Raw genomic sequence first — 16,219 nt, forward strand, 5'->3', positions numbered from 1 at the left:
TCACTTATATGTGGAATCTAAAAAATGATACAAATGAACTTATTTACAAAACAGAAACAGACTCACAGACATAGAAAACAAACTTATGGTTACCAAAGGGGAAAGGGGGAGGGGGAGGAAAAATTAGGAGTTTGGGGTTAACATATACACACGACTATATATAAAGTAGACAAACAATAAGGACCTACTGTATAGCACAGGTAACTATATTCAACATCTTGTAATAACCTGAATGGAAGAGAATCTGAATATATATATATACACATAACTGAATCACTTTGCTGTACACTTGAAACTAACATACCATTGTAAATCAACTATACTTCAATTTAAAGAAAAGATATATGCTTTGTAAAGAAAAAAAAAGTCTGAGAAATTTCCCCTATTTGGAGGAGCCTAATCCTGGTACCTGGATGGAATCTTAGAACAGAAAAATGACATTATGTAAAAATTAATGAACTCCAAATAAGGTCTGAACTTTAGTCAATCAGAATGTGTCAATGTCAGTCATAAGATGCTGATAATAAGGGAAACTGCAAGCGATATATACAAAGTTTATTTTAAAAATCAAATGTAGGAATTCACAGTAAGAGAAAATGGTACATGGTGTGACCCCATTTTCCACTCTTACCCATGACTGACTCCTTGGACTTTAGACCAAAGAGTACATTCTTAGAGATTTATTATATGTAGACAATCAACTTTGTGTAATGACACCTTAGCAAAAATGAGTTTTTTAATCGAAACACTTTTTTAAATGTTAATTACCAAAACTTCTTTTAAAACTGATTTTGCATAGGCATGGTCCAGAGTTCCTTGTGGGAAAATATAATCTAGGAACATGTTGTGCACATTCTCAGTTGAATTTGGGTTCTGCTTCATGCAAAATTCAGTGAGCTTCTTAGTTGAAGAGATAATGAGAGTCATAAAATCACAGTGACAGGTAGTTTATACTTGATGAATTTACCCTCGTGAAATTTGGTACAAAAAGAAATTAAACTTGGACAAAGTTTGCCAAAGCAAATGTGTATACTATCTGAATAATGTAGGTTAAAAAATGGTCTCTGAGCCAAGTAAATTCTCACCAAAGGAATTTGGGGGAAGATGTGAGGAATATAGTTTGTCTACTTTGCCCAATATGCTAATATTTACTCTATGGATTTGTGAGAGAAAATGGACTGTAATATGAAACAAAATTTACTTTCCTCTTCACTAAGTCTACATTTCAGCCACAGAGGAGAACTATTTAATGACCTCTGAGTCATACTATTTATGTACCACAGATCCAATTCATGTCCGTTCAAGGGACTGAGCAGGTCCAAGGCCAGGGGTCAGAAATACCTGGATTTAAAGTCAAACTCTAATATCTGAATGATATTGTCAACTTGCCCAACTTTGAAAAACCTCACTTTCTTTTCTTAATATGAAGATTATAGTAAATATTTAATGTACCAGGCACATGGTAGATGTGAAACAAATATTAGTTTTCTTCTTTTCTATTTCCTTTTTCCAGAATCCTCCCTCCCCATCTCCATAAAACCCCCAAAACAACAACAACAAAGAGAAAATCCATGTATCGTCAGATAAAGTCCAGTTCACCCGCAAAATACTCACCAGCTTTTAATTGTTCTGCACAGAGTTTCTACCAACAAGAAAAACTATTTGTCACAACCCCAGTGTTGCTTGAACTGTGATGGGTATGGGAGTTTTTGTCTCTCTTAATTGCAGTTGAAAAGAGTACTCTGTATTCCAATTTACCAGGCAAGTTGTCACATGTAGCAGAACTGGAAAAAGTCAGAGTGATTGTACTTGTTAAGATGGTGACACAAGGAAGATTATTCAATAAATATTTGCCGTTGTTAGTGAGTCTGGCATACTTGAGGCTTTGTTCTGTGTAATTCAGTTTCATTTTTTTTAACTTCAAAAAACAGTTCATCCTCAAAAAGCAACCAATATGACCCAGAATAAATAATTTCTCTTTATGGTATCATATGCTAATCTCATAATAACTGATTTACTTAGAAAAAAAGGCACTCCCTTTATTTCAACATGATATCCAAAATATTTTACACGTCTCTTTGTAAGTTTCATGCCTGTGAATTTGCTCCCACAAGGGTATTCCCATTCATCTTCTCCTCCTTGAGTTGTTTGGTTTTGTTGTTGTTATTGAGTTGTATGAGCTGTTTGTATATTTTGGAAATTAAGCCCTGTCGGTCACATCATTTGCAAATATTTTCACCTAGTTCATAGGTTTTCTTTTCGTTTTGTTTATGGTTTCCTTTGCTGTGCAAAATCTAATAGGTTTGATTAGGTCCCATTTGTTTAGTTTTGCTTTTATTTCTATTGCCCTGGGAGACTGACCTAAGAAAACATTGCAACGATTTATGTCAGAGAATTTTTGCCTATGCTCTCTTCTAGAAGTTTTATCATATCACATCTTGTATTTAAGACTTTAATTCATTTTGAGTTTATTTTTGTGTATGGTGTGAGAGAGTGTTCTAACTTCAAAGATTTACATGAGGCTGTCCAGCTTTCTCAACATCACTTGCTAAAGAGACTGTCTTGTCTCCATTGTATATTGCCTGCTTTGTCGAAGATTAATTGACCATAGATGTGGTTTTATTTCTGGGCTCTCTGTTCTGTTCCATTGATTCATATGTCTCTTATTGTGTAGTCAACATTTCTCTTTAGGTTCCTCTTTAGAAACTCTGTGGCAGTTTCTCAGACTTTCCTTATTTTTAATGACCTTGGCAATTTTGCAGAGTACTGGTGAGGAATTTTGTAGGATGCCCTGCTATTAGGTTTTGTCTGACTTATCAAAATGTCTACCCTCCTAAACAACTGTCTAGTTAAGCTATTACAATTTATCAAAGCTTGCTTAGAAGAAATGTGCTCTAAATTATAAACGTTGTTGATGTTATAATTATAAGCCTGGGACCAGACAAAGCAAGATGCACTAGGAAGGGAATGAGCAATGGAGTGTTTGAAAGCTGAATCCCAAACATTATCAACACAGCTTATTGATACGACCAAATTGAATGTATTGCTTACCTCAGTAATGGAGAACACCACCTTGCAAAACTTCAGCAGGGTCGGGGGGAAGGGAGGTGCCTGGAGAGAGGGCTCTTGAGGTCTTGTTTGGGATTGGGTAAGGACCAAGATACAATAACTCAGGACGAGTGGAAACCTCAAGGGAAGGATTTTGAGATGATGGATACAAAGAATCTTAGAGCACAAGCTATCTGTAGATATTTTCCCTTGAAGAGTTGGTGGGTCTTTTGGAAAGTTTCTGTATTAAACCATTAAACTATCTACCTGGGCAGGGGATGGAATAATGGAATAACGGCACTAATGCTTCATTTTCATCTGAGTAACCACCTAAACCAAAAAGGGCAATGAGGAACAGAAACATAACTTTATGTTTAATGCATCTAAGTGATATCCATGGGAAATATTTAACATTCACTATAAAACAATTGCTAATAAATCAACAAAAATGATATTAAGTAAAAATTCTTGAAATAAGAAGGCATAATGAAGCAATGAACATTTTCAAATATGATCCCAAAGCAGGTGTACAAGAGATAGAGGAAGACATAAAGCAGTAAATAGAGAAGTAAAATCAAATGCATACATCAAAAACATAAGACATAATCAAAAACATGAAGAAATTAAATGAATTATAAAAGACTTTTTGTTCTATTCTAATCATATGAATTAAAATTGAAAACACTGAATTAAATGGAATAATACAATTTTATAGAAAAATTAGCAAAACTAATTAAAATATATATTAGTGCCATAAATAACATGGATGAAAACAATTTTTTCTCAAAGTCCAATCCCCCCAAAACCATACTGCTCAGAAGAGTCACAGAGGTATTCTTTCAAATGTTTGGAAATAGATGACTCCAAACCCTGTTAAACTTTACAATAATGTGGGGAAAAAAAGAAATTCTCTTCAATATGTCTTTTGATGCTAGCAAATCAATTCCCAAACACAATAAAACATATACAAAAGAGAAAATTTGCCATATTTTTGCTGAACAAAAGTATCCTAAATAAAATATTAGTAGGCATAATTTAGTGGCATATTTAGAAAATAATATTTCTTTCAAGAGTGGACTGTTACCATTTTTGTCAGTTAACTATCATATTTTAACACAGAAGTTGGGAAAAAGAGAAAAAATAATCATATGCTCATCTCTGTAAATATTAAAAAGTTGTTGATATGTCATAACTTAATTCCTTAACATATAAAGTTTCAATAATATAGGAATATTGTCAAATAGAAATAAATATTAAATATGATTTAATATAGATCTAAAAACCATATCCTGGAATCCATAATCCAAAAAATTATCTTTAGATATAATCCAGCTCTATTAGAAGAGCCTGACAATCTCGGATGCCTGAGCAAGAGAGAATCATGATTAAGCTTTCTTGAGAGCTTCTCCAACAAAGCACCATCTATGAAATGATTCTGATGATTGAATGACCTCCCCATTGATACACTCTGAGCCCATCTAAGCTACTAATAAGGTGTAAATTGACTGTGTATCTGCAACCCAAGTGTATTTCTACTCACATGGACAACCCTCCCCCCTTGCTCTCACTTCCACTTTGAAAAGTTACATAAAACTCTTTTGAAGGTACTGCTTATGAAATACAGAAATCTACCAATAAATATCTCCTTTCAAAGTAGTCCGAGAAATCTTCGTAAACAGGGAATTCAGAGGCTTCAGAGTAATTCACCTTCATGACCTTGAAGGAAATTCTTTAATTCAGAAGACAAAGGGGAAATACTTTGACGTCGGGACCACTTGCACACCTCCGCACTGCCACAGTCCTGCTTGTAGAACTAGACAATTTCACTATTTTGTCAAGAAATTTACAGAGTGGAGGGGTCAATCTGAAGGTGTGAGAAACTTGAGTTCTCAAGTGCTTTAAAGAAAATACTCTTTCATGATTTTCAAACGCTAGGGTAATTCCAATTCTGATTTTTTTTTTTTTTTTTTTTTGCAATTATGCAGCCCACTTGACCCAGTTTAAGGCAGAAAACTTCAGAAGTCAGCATGAATAGTAAAGAAGGAACCACTCTGACGGGAATTTACTGTCTCCTTCCGGAAGGTTGTCAATTTGCAGGTGTTTTGGTTTCACACATCAGCTTCCTTCTGGATGTCAATGTGTGGAACATGGAGGTGGTGGGAACTACAGGGAGTTAGGACTCACAGAGGAGACACAAAGTGACCAGTTTAATGGGGACAGAAGCTAGGAAGAAGCTGGTTGCAGACTCAGGAATTTGGAATCAAGATGATAGGGTGAGAGCGCATTGAAGCATGAAGGGATTTGGACCTTCTAGAACATGCATTCTGAAATCACGCAGCCTGGGTTTGATGACTCTTATCAGCTCAGTGAGTCTGAACAAATTATTCAACATTTCTAAACATGATTCCACTTTCGCAATATGAGGATAATCATCGTGGCGGCCTCACAAAGACGCTGAGAATATAAAATGAGATAAATAAGTAAAACACTTTGCACGGTGCATTCGGGAGATTGATAATATTGTGTGTGAGGCTCTTCTTAAGGATTGGGTGTGCAGAATGTGGGTAGTCAGCTGGAAGGCATTGTGGTTGGAACTGAGAAGCTCAGAGAAATGCATCTGATAATATTTGTTATGCTTCTCATATATTCCTTTATAAAGGTTCAAATAACATGGCATCTGTAAAAGCACAATAAAAATTATAAATAGCACTGTAAATAAAAGATTTCGTTATAAAATTAGCTACATTCATCTGCAAATAATGCCTAAAGCATTTGAATATAATTTTTTCTTCTCATTAACTGAGTACCTTACAATAGGCTTTACTCTACATTTAGTTTGTTCAACTATGTAATTTCTTCAACACAATGAATAAAGAGATTTATTTCAACCTAAGTTGAATTATTAAAGAAGAATGAATTAGTGAGATCCAGATAAACCCATTTCTGCTTTATCTGATGGTCCCTTGGATTGAATTTTGAAGCTCAACAAGCTTGAGTTTTGTGGTTCCTCGCTTACAATGGCCTTTGTAAGGCTCCCCTGTGCCCCAGAGTCCATTACTGCTCCAGCCTGGACACACTGTCTACCCTTTAACGACCACAGGCCTATGGACTATGTGAAGTGGTCCTGTTATATTTGTTCCTTGGTCATTCCCTGGTGCCCTTCCCACCCCCCACTCCTGCCACCTATGGGGTAATTTCTCTGGCTGTCTAAGTTTGTGTCCAGTGTAAAATTCAGTTCATCTAATGCAACCTGTTCCCTTCTCAGCAGCAGCACCTGTTCCCTCTCCCCTGTGATGGAAGGGAGGTGTGTTTAGGGCCCTGGGAGGAAAAGATTCTCCAGGTGGATGGGGAAGGGTCTGGTCCGGGCTCTTCCCCGCCCCCATCCCCTTTCCACCCACTGGGGGAGCCGTGACCGTCCCCCCACCCCACCTCTACCACCTCCACGCCAAGGCTGTTCTCACCAGCTCTTTCAGACCACAAATGAGGCTAATGTACAAAACCTTCAGCGTCCTTTTTGCCTGCACCTTTTTAATGAGAATATACTATAATACTAAAAAACGTTAACTCCGTACCATCCCCACCTACAAGGGGAAGACTCTGAACTAAAGTTGACATGGGACACAGTGACCACCCAGTGGTCACTGTTGGGGACAGGAGTGGCTGAGGAGAATGGGAGTGGTGAGATGCCTGGGTTTTCTTTTTGTCCCACATATTCCAGACTTGGAGCTAAAGAATCTCACAACCCATTAAATCAGTGGGTGAGCTAAGGCTCTCTCGGCTGACCCACTGCTGTGGCCGAGGCCCCTTGCTGCCAACCAAGAAGAATCCAAGCCCTGAGTTCACTGAGGACCTGTCGGTTGACAAAAAGCATTCTGAGCAAGAAACTGTGGAGCTAAATCAAATATGCCATTACCAAAAATGAGTGGTGAAACTGCAGGAAACTTTAATAAGCGATTTAAACTTTTTAAAAATCAAATTAACCAGAATAGAGGAAACTGAATTAGCTTTACATTGTTTCTGTAGAAAATACAGCAAATTTATTGTCGTATCAAGAGTCATTTAAAGAAGAAGCAGGGAGTTCCCTGGTGGTCCAGTGGTTAGGACTCCATCCTTTCACTGCCGAGAGCCAGGGCTCAATCCTTGGTCGTGGAACTAAGATCCCACAAGCTGTGCGACAGGGCCAAAAAAATAATTAATTAATTAATTAAAAAAAGGAAACTTGCTGTTTAAAAAAAAAAGAAGCAGCAGCAGCAGCCAGGAATTTCTTCGCCCAGCAAGATGCATAGACATAATTCCCCCATCCTTCCTGCTAACAACAACTAAACTCCCAGGATGTTATATTAAAACAAACAAACAAACAAACAAACAAAAAGAAGACTCTTAAAGATGGAGAGGAGGTGGCAGACCACCTAGAATACCAAAAAATTACACAACTGTGAGATTCCCTGGGTTTTCTCTCTGCCCCATATATTCCAGACTTGGAGCTGAAGAATCTGACAACCCAATAATGTTAATGGTGGCAGACAATAAAACTCCCCCCAAATTCTGTTGTCTCTAGACAAACAACCAGGAAAGTTGCAGCCTAGCAAGACATGACAATGTTTAAACAACCACTTTAACTTAACCAAACACCACAGAAAAAACCTAAGTTCTACCCCTACCCATGTCAGCAATGTGGAGGGGAAAGCCTAGGTTTCTACCCTTGCCAGGCTAACGAGGTGCCCAAATTCCCCAGGTGAAGTGGCTAAATGGGAAGCCAGGATTTTAAGTCCAACCAAGTGGTAACAAGCAGCTTCCACCCCACTCCTTGGTGTCCAAGGATGCCATGTGGGGAACTTTATGAGGCAATGCTGTTCCACCCATCCAAGCAGGGATCAGTGAGAATCTGGAGAGAAGCCGTAATTAACTCCCATCCGTGCCCGGCAGTAACACGGGGCTCCCTAGCTCAGGTGCCAGTGAGGCTGAATGGGGAATCTGGACTTCTATCCCCACCAGCAGGTAATAGTAATAAGGCCAACTGCAACACACTGGATCTTTTTTCCTTAAGAGTAGGAACCAGTCAAGGATGTCCGCTCTCACCAGTCTTACTCAACCTAGCGCTACAGACTCTAGCTATTGCGGTGAGGCGTGGAATGGAAATAAAAGGCATCTAGATCAGAAACAAAGAAATAAAATTCTCCTTGTTGGTAGGTGACAAGAATGTCTGTGTGGAAAATCACATGGTAGATACCAAAACCTCAAATTCTTAGAACTTAGAAGTCAGTTCAGCAAATTACAAGATACAAGGTAAACACCAACATCAACTGTATTTCTATAGACTAACATTGGACATGTGGACACCAAAATTAAAAATATAAAGCTTTTCACAAAGAGGATCCCCTACAAAATAAAAATATCCCAGTAAAAGAGACTATTTATTAAAGTGCATTAATAATTATTTTATAGTAGTTATCTTGTTATTTGTAATCCTTTATTATTTTATTTTGTAATATATGTTATATAAAATTATTGTACTTTATTATAATATGTTAGTGATATGTATTTTTTAACAATTTTTGCACACCTATGAGTTTATAAGAAAATATTTGGTGAAGTTTTGGTGAAAGAAAGTTTGAATGGATGTTAGGGTATTTATTTTCTACCTTCAGTTCTGTTACTTCCAAACCACATGACCTCAGGTGAATTCTTTCATCTTTTTGGTCTTCCCTTAAAAATGACAAGCAGGACTGTAAGATTTAAATCCTATCTCCCATGACTTTGGAAAAGTTACATAACCTTCCTGGGCTTCACTTTCCTTATCTGCAAAAAAGAGAGCTAATCATAGTATCTCCATCATAGGGTAGCTGTCATGACTAAAATATTCATCAGATGTGAAGTACTAAGAATTGCACCTTATATAGCAGGTGCTATATAACCTTTTTCTTTTACCATTATAACAATCAAATTGAATTTCATGATCGGCAAATTGTTTCTTGCACTTAGGAGAATACAAGAATGAATATGAGAGTCTCTGATTTGCAGGTACTTGAAATTTCTGTTAAAGGTTTAACTACATGTTATACCCATATTCCAGTATCACAACAGGAGTGGATCTTAGGCCAGGGCACTGTAAAAGTTTTATTCTTTCCTTTTACAAATACATTCAGAGTACCAGTACTCTCCCATCTCCATTAACTTTTAGAGGCCTTGGAACTAAACAAATAAATATGTAACATGGAAGGTGATGAGTGATACTATCATGTGGGAAATTGTCGAGATTCATTGGTGGCCTCCAAGCGCAATACCAGGCAAGCTGTCCCAGTGGGTCCCACTCAGCGAGTCTCACAGACCGAATTAAAATGTTCAAATGACACGGCTTATCCATACCAAACACAGAGTGATAAGCAAGGAGAGAGAGATGGCAAAAGGCAGGACAGGGAATAAGAAGAGAATAGGGTGCAAGCCAGGTGGCAGCTCCTTCCTACCCAAACGCAGGGGCATGTAGCGTTCACATATCCTGATGCTCTGCCACGTCAGCCTTCTTCTGATGGTGTGAATACAAGGACAGAGTTGAGGTTCAGACAATGCGACCCACGGACAGAAAATGCCCTGAGCCAATAACACACTTGCTCTGTGGGAGATACACAGAGACATTAGCTCAGCGCAGCAGTAGCTTGACCATTAGCTCCACGAACAACCAGGGGATTTATTAGTGTTTCCTGGGCAGAGGACATATGGGGCCAGAATAGGTGTCACTGACGTGTGGCTGAATTAAAATAGAGTGAAAATTAAGTACTCGTGTCTATTGAGTGCATCCTGAACATTAAGTGGCTCTTTTATATTTGTATGTCATGGATATTTCCCTCATAATTATCTATGTTGGATACACATTCTCTACTTCCACACTACATCTTACACTTAACACCTCGCATGAATTCTGCCTATATCTGACAAGAGTTTTGCTTCCTAGGTACTCATCTATCTAAAATATTTTAAAGGTTTGGTTTATATTTGACAAACTACACATTTATTCATCAAAGCAAAAGCACATTGCAGACGTGAAAAACTACAGCAGGCTGAGTGCAAGTTTAGCCCCAAGTCAGCTAGAACAATATCTCTATCCCCTTTGCAAAGTGCAGCGCTCAGCTCTTTTCCTTTCTATTATGTCTCTTAGAGTACCAAGGGGATGAGTTTCCCTGTGTCTCTGTACCAGCACTGGAGTTTCTGCCTTCTTGACACCGGCTGCTGTTCTCTTTGTGCCTCTGGACCACAGTCTCCTCTCTACCTGGTGTTTAGAGCCTGCTTGCTGGTCTGCTATGAGCACCTTCTCTGTTCCTCTTGCCTTGAGAACTTTGGCACAGCTTCTCTTTCTGCTACTGCTTATAGGAGTTCTTTGCTAATCTTCTCACCCGGCCATCCCAGGGGTGCACTGTAATCTGCTTCTGAGTGGCAGAAAAATCTTTTTTTCTTTACATGTCTTATCTTTATGTTAGCAATCTCATAGCAAAATTGTGTGAGTTCTCATATATCTATTATCTATCATCTATCTATCTATCATCTATCTATCCATCTACAATCTATCCACTATCTATCTATCTACAATCTATCTATCTATCTATCTATCTATCTATCTAGTTTTGACACAACCTCTTCCTCAGAATGCAGGTCACAGGAAGTTATATATTGCTTTACATTGTTTAATTCCTTTATTTAGACCTTGAATCTTCTGTCAATGACTTCCAAGTCTATTTCTACATTCTGGATTTCAATGAGCAACTCCAAATGCATCAAACAGGTTTATAGATATCTGAATTCCAACTGTGATAAGACTCAGAAATCATTTCAATAGAGTCTGATAATCCCATATAAATCAAAATTTACATTAAGCTGCGATTGGATGTCATATAACACCAAAGGTACACAACCACAAAGGCCTCTCCATCAAGCAAATTGTAAGCCAGACATTGGCAAGTCTTTCTTGTAAAGGGTTAAATGGTAAATATTTTAGGCTTTCCAATCCATACAGCTTCTGTTACAAGTACTCAAGTCTTCCTTTGTGTTTAGTACCAAACCAGCCATAAACAATACAGAGGGAATTTGAACTGAGAAATATGGAGAGGATCAGCCAGCTGAATTGGGGCTTGGGGATGGTGAGAGTGAGGGCAGGTAGGTAGAGAAAGGAGAAGCCACACGTGTTACCCTGTGGAACTGACCAGCCAGCCCTCCTGACCTGAGGTAGCCTGAGTGAAATTATTTCTGTCCTTTGCAACCCAAAGAGCATAATTAGCCCAGTGTAATGCTAGAGCATAGTTTCAGCCTATTAATGTTTAAGCCATCTAGGGAGTGTGCTTAAGAACACTTAGAAGTATGGAAATAGAAAAAAAAAAATCCCAAACCCTGTTTTCTCCTTCCTCCGCCAGCTACTGCAATGGAATCAGCGGGTCACATCAGTCTGAAGGGAGAGGCTTGGAAAACCAAGTGTTGGAGGAGGTTATCGAGAGAAGATGCAACCACTGGTTGATCCCTGACCTGGAGCTAGGCAATTGGAGGCCCCTCACCCCATCCCCTGTCTGCCCACCATTCCTATAGTTTGAATGCAGCCTTGAGAGAGTACGTGTTTTTGAGAACATGTGGACTGAATACGTGACTGAACCCTGATAGGGCCTCTTTATAAACTTTTAAGATTCTGAGGGGGTGGGAGCGGGAGTGGAGATAGATGTACATGTCTTACAGCCACCGCCCAAGACAAGCCTCTAAGGAAGTTCCTTTGCTTATTAAACCTGCCATCTCACACCCCCAAAAAAAATACAGAAATGAAGGGGTGTGACTGAGTTCCAATTATTTACAGAAGCAGGTAGCAGGCAGAAGTTGCCAACCCTAGTCTAAGTCACAACTTCTCTCTTAAGAATAGCGCTGACATTTCTGTAAGTGCTACCTGTGAGGGTCTCAGGATCAATCTGTTTGTTACGTGAATGAGCCACTTTCTGCCATCCTTTTGCTATTAATCACTTTCTTCCAGGCCCTGGGGATACATTATGGAAAAAAAAATCAGAGAAAGACCCTTACCTCTATGGAGTTTACGCTCCAGTGGAAGGAGACAGAAAACATACAAAATAAATAAAATATATAGTATTGAATATGTTTCACAGTGATAAATCAAATGATCGAAACAAAGCAGATGAGAGAGATGGAGATGGGATCTGTTGGGAATGTGGGATTAAAGGTGAAATTGAGCAAAATATTGCATTCCGTGAGGGGGCTGACCACATGAACAGCGGGGGGAAGAGCATGAGAGGCTTGGCAAGTGTGAGAGCACAGAGGTAGCAGCATGGAGTTTGATGAGCTGCAGAATGTGGTAGAAATGACCCCAAGAAGTGGAGAGACTCTTAAGAAGTAAAGTGGGGCGGGACTTCCCTGCGATCCCAATGCAGGGGCCTGGGTTCGATCCCCGTTTGGGGAACTAAGATCCCGCGTGCAGCACCATACGGCCAAAAAAAAATTTTTTTAATAAATTAAAAAATAAATTTAAAATTTTTTTAATAAATTAAAAAATAAAAATAAATTTTAAAAAATAAATTTAAAAAAGTAGAAGAATCTACTGGCCCCTGTTGTGTAGGGCCTTCTAGACCAATGGAATCACTTAAACTATTATTCTCAGGTGGGAAGTTATTGGAGAATTTTGGTAGAGGTTAAGTATTTAAGTCTTACCTCTCTCTTTTCCGCTTTCCTTCTGTCTTTTGCCTTCTCTATTCATGCCTACTTCCTTTTCTCCTTTCTTGTCTTTCTTCCTTCCTTTCTTTTGGAAATATAATGGACTCTACCAAGTGCTAGATATTGTATTATGAACTTGAGGTACAGAGATGGTATATTATCTAAATTCAGACTGCAGTCTTTAAGAATGAAGAGGAATGTAAAGAATTACAATACAATGGAAGTCAGGAGAGAGTACAGACAACTATGAGATCATTGAAAATGTCACATCCCAATCTAGTGATGACAATGGACTATCAGAGATCGGTTTGCAGTTACTACTTTTTACTAGTAAGTAACTCAAGGCTGGTGGATTATAAGGGTCACCTATAACCTAATACATAGATATTAACAATATTATGTCAGCAAATGCACAAGGTTTCTCAGTGGCATTTGATTAAATTATCTGGCGGTTGAATAGTGAATTGAAATTAATGAATCAGAAAGAAGTATGTTCTAAGCTAAGGGAGATTTCATGGAAGGAGAGAAAGCTGAGAAAGTATAATGTAATTGGTTAAGCACGAGTAGTTCTATAAAGTACACGTGTGGTGGTCATGGTCCGAAAATGTTAGGGAAGTGAAAGGAATATGGTGAAGAGGTCTATACAGGGAATTAATTCTTTTTCAGGTGGAATGTTGATTAGTTAAAAATTCATGAATATGATTTTGACAATGATGTGCATGTAGCTTTGCAGCAGGCTTGATTGCAATCCACTCATAAAATACACTTTAACCTTATTTATTTTACTAACAGTAGTATATTGTGTGGGAAATGCTATCTCTACATTTAAACACAGTTTTGACCTTCTCAATAAAAAAGTTGTAAACATATATGTCTGTAAAAGCCAAAGAAAGATGTTGCAAAGTGTTGAGAGCCACAACTTGCATGGATAATAATCCTATTAGAACTGCAAACTGATATGGAAGTGTATCGTGGTAGCAATTTCCCATTACATCCTCTGTATCTTATTAACATTTCATGGCAAGTCTAGTTCATTTACTACCATATGGATTCAATAGTGACACATTCATAAAAGTCATAAATAAATGTCAGACATAAAAACGCTGAGGAAGCTTCACATGACCAGTGATGTAATACCATGCAATGAACTTGTTTTTAAAATAAGTTAACTATGATCATGTTATGTCAGTTTATGTACTAGTTACAATTTGTAATTTTCCAAGTTATCTGGGAAGCATTTATTCATAGCTTCCAAAAAAGTTGGAAGATGTTTCAAGCCTTCAGATTTATAATTAGTAGCCTAAAACAGTTAAGGCTAAATTTTTTTATTGTACACAATTTAAATGATCAATCTGATGAGACAGTACACTTAGAAATGTTTTAAAGTTTTCAATAATTTTGTATATATTTCATTTAAGATCTACTAACTTGGAAATCTCTCATAATTTTACCACTTTAAGCCTTTCAGAACAAAACCAAGTTAAAACAAGAATTCCCTTGACCATAGGGGAAATATTAAGATTAAAATTAATAAGGTGTCTCTTAGTTCAATAATTTTGAGAAATACTAAATACAACTAAGTTGAACAGATTTCTCAATAAATTTAATAGACCATACTTTGCATTGAAAATTACCATGGGGGTGTCAGAAAATCATAGAACTATTTTATCCGTAGAGCATTTGCCAAGGCTCTATAAAATCATGGAATAAAATTCAATAAATGTATATAAAAGAAAAGCATTAGACTCAAAACTTAATAAGATAGCCCTCAGTGAAAAGTAATACTAATATGTTAGGAATAAGAGAGATGATGGAAAACAGGAACATTGGTTCAAATTTCTGTAACCACTTCATGAACCTGAAAATACATACAAACACTACAGTATAAGATTTTTTTAATGAATTTGAAAAGTAAACTCTGCTATTGAAAGAATTTAGTCTACAGTATATTCATTGTTGTTCATAATGATGGTCCTGATTCATCAAGAGAAGTGAAAAGACAAGTTTCAAATCAAAGGAAATCATTTACAATACACAACCAGAAAAAAAAAAGCAACACCAAGAATGTATAAATGACCCATGTATGTCAATAAAAAAAGCATAAACAACATGAGAAATAATACACAGTGTGTTCTTTCATCACAATGGAATTAAACAAGAAGTCAATAACAGAATTTTGGGACACATACAAATATTTGGAAATAAATAACACACTCCCAAATAATCAGTGGGTATAAGAAGAAACCAGAAAGAAAGTATAAAAAATACTTTGAGATACATAAAAATGAAGACAAGGAATACTTGGGAATTCCTTGGTAATCCAGTGGTTAGGACTTGGCACTGCCATGGTCTGGGTTCAATCCCTGGTTGGGGAACTAAGATCCCTCAAGCCGTGCCGTGCAACAAAAAACAACAACAACAAAAAAAGACAAAGAATACTAAAAAATAGAGTGCAGCAAAAGCAGTACTCAGAGTGAGAGTTATAGCTGTAAATTCCTATAGTAATAAAGATGAAAGATCTAAAATCAGTAACAAAACCATCCACCTTAAGGAACAAACTAAACCCAAAGCTGGCAGAAGGAAGAAAATAATAAAGATTAGAGCAGAAAATAAACAAAACAAAAATAGAAACATGATTTTAAAAAATCAATGTAACCCAAACTGGTACTTTGGAAAGATCTATAAATCTGATAAACTTTGTCTAGAATGACTTAAAAAAAAAAGAAAAGAGGAAACTCAAATTACTAGACTCAGAAGTGAAAAAGGAGGCATTACTATCAAATGTACTGGAATAAAAAGGATAACAAGGGAATAGCATGAACAGGACACCCAAATGGGTGATTAAAATACTCCTGCTCCTTAGTAATCAGGGAAATGTATTTTAAAACCACAGTAATTTACAACCATATAGTCCCCAGAATGGCAAATAAATAAAAGAACAGAAAACTGACAATACCAAATGATAGAAAAATTACAGAATGTTCATTTTTCTAGTTGGGAGTATAAAGCAGAACTAATTAAAGAAGTTTTTCACATTATCTGCTGACTTTTAAAACTATGCATATGTTATGACAGAGCAGTTTCACTCCTAGGTTATCAAAGAGGATAATATGCATGCATCTCAAAATACCTGTGCTAACACATACATGGTTGCATTTTAACAAAATTCTAAGAAAAGAGCAACCCAAATGTCTGATCAGAGTAGAATGGTAGTTTGTGGTATATATAAATATATATATATATATATATATATATATATATATATATATATATATATAAAATACAATATAAATATATATATATAATACAGCCATTAACATGAACTCATTACAGTTATATATGGTAGCACAGATGGATCTTGGAAAGTTCATGCTGAGGGAAAGAAGCCAGACACAAATAAATATATAGTATGCCTTTCCTTTTATAGTGTGGCAAATACTACAACAGTGACAGGGAGAAGGAAATGTAGGCTTATGGATGC

The sequence above is a fragment of the Balaenoptera ricei genome, chromosome 7 (genome assembly GCF_028023285.1).
Source record: "Balaenoptera ricei isolate mBalRic1 chromosome 7, mBalRic1.hap2, whole genome shotgun sequence".
NCBI lineage: Eukaryota > Metazoa > Chordata > Mammalia > Artiodactyla > Balaenopteridae > Balaenoptera > Balaenoptera ricei.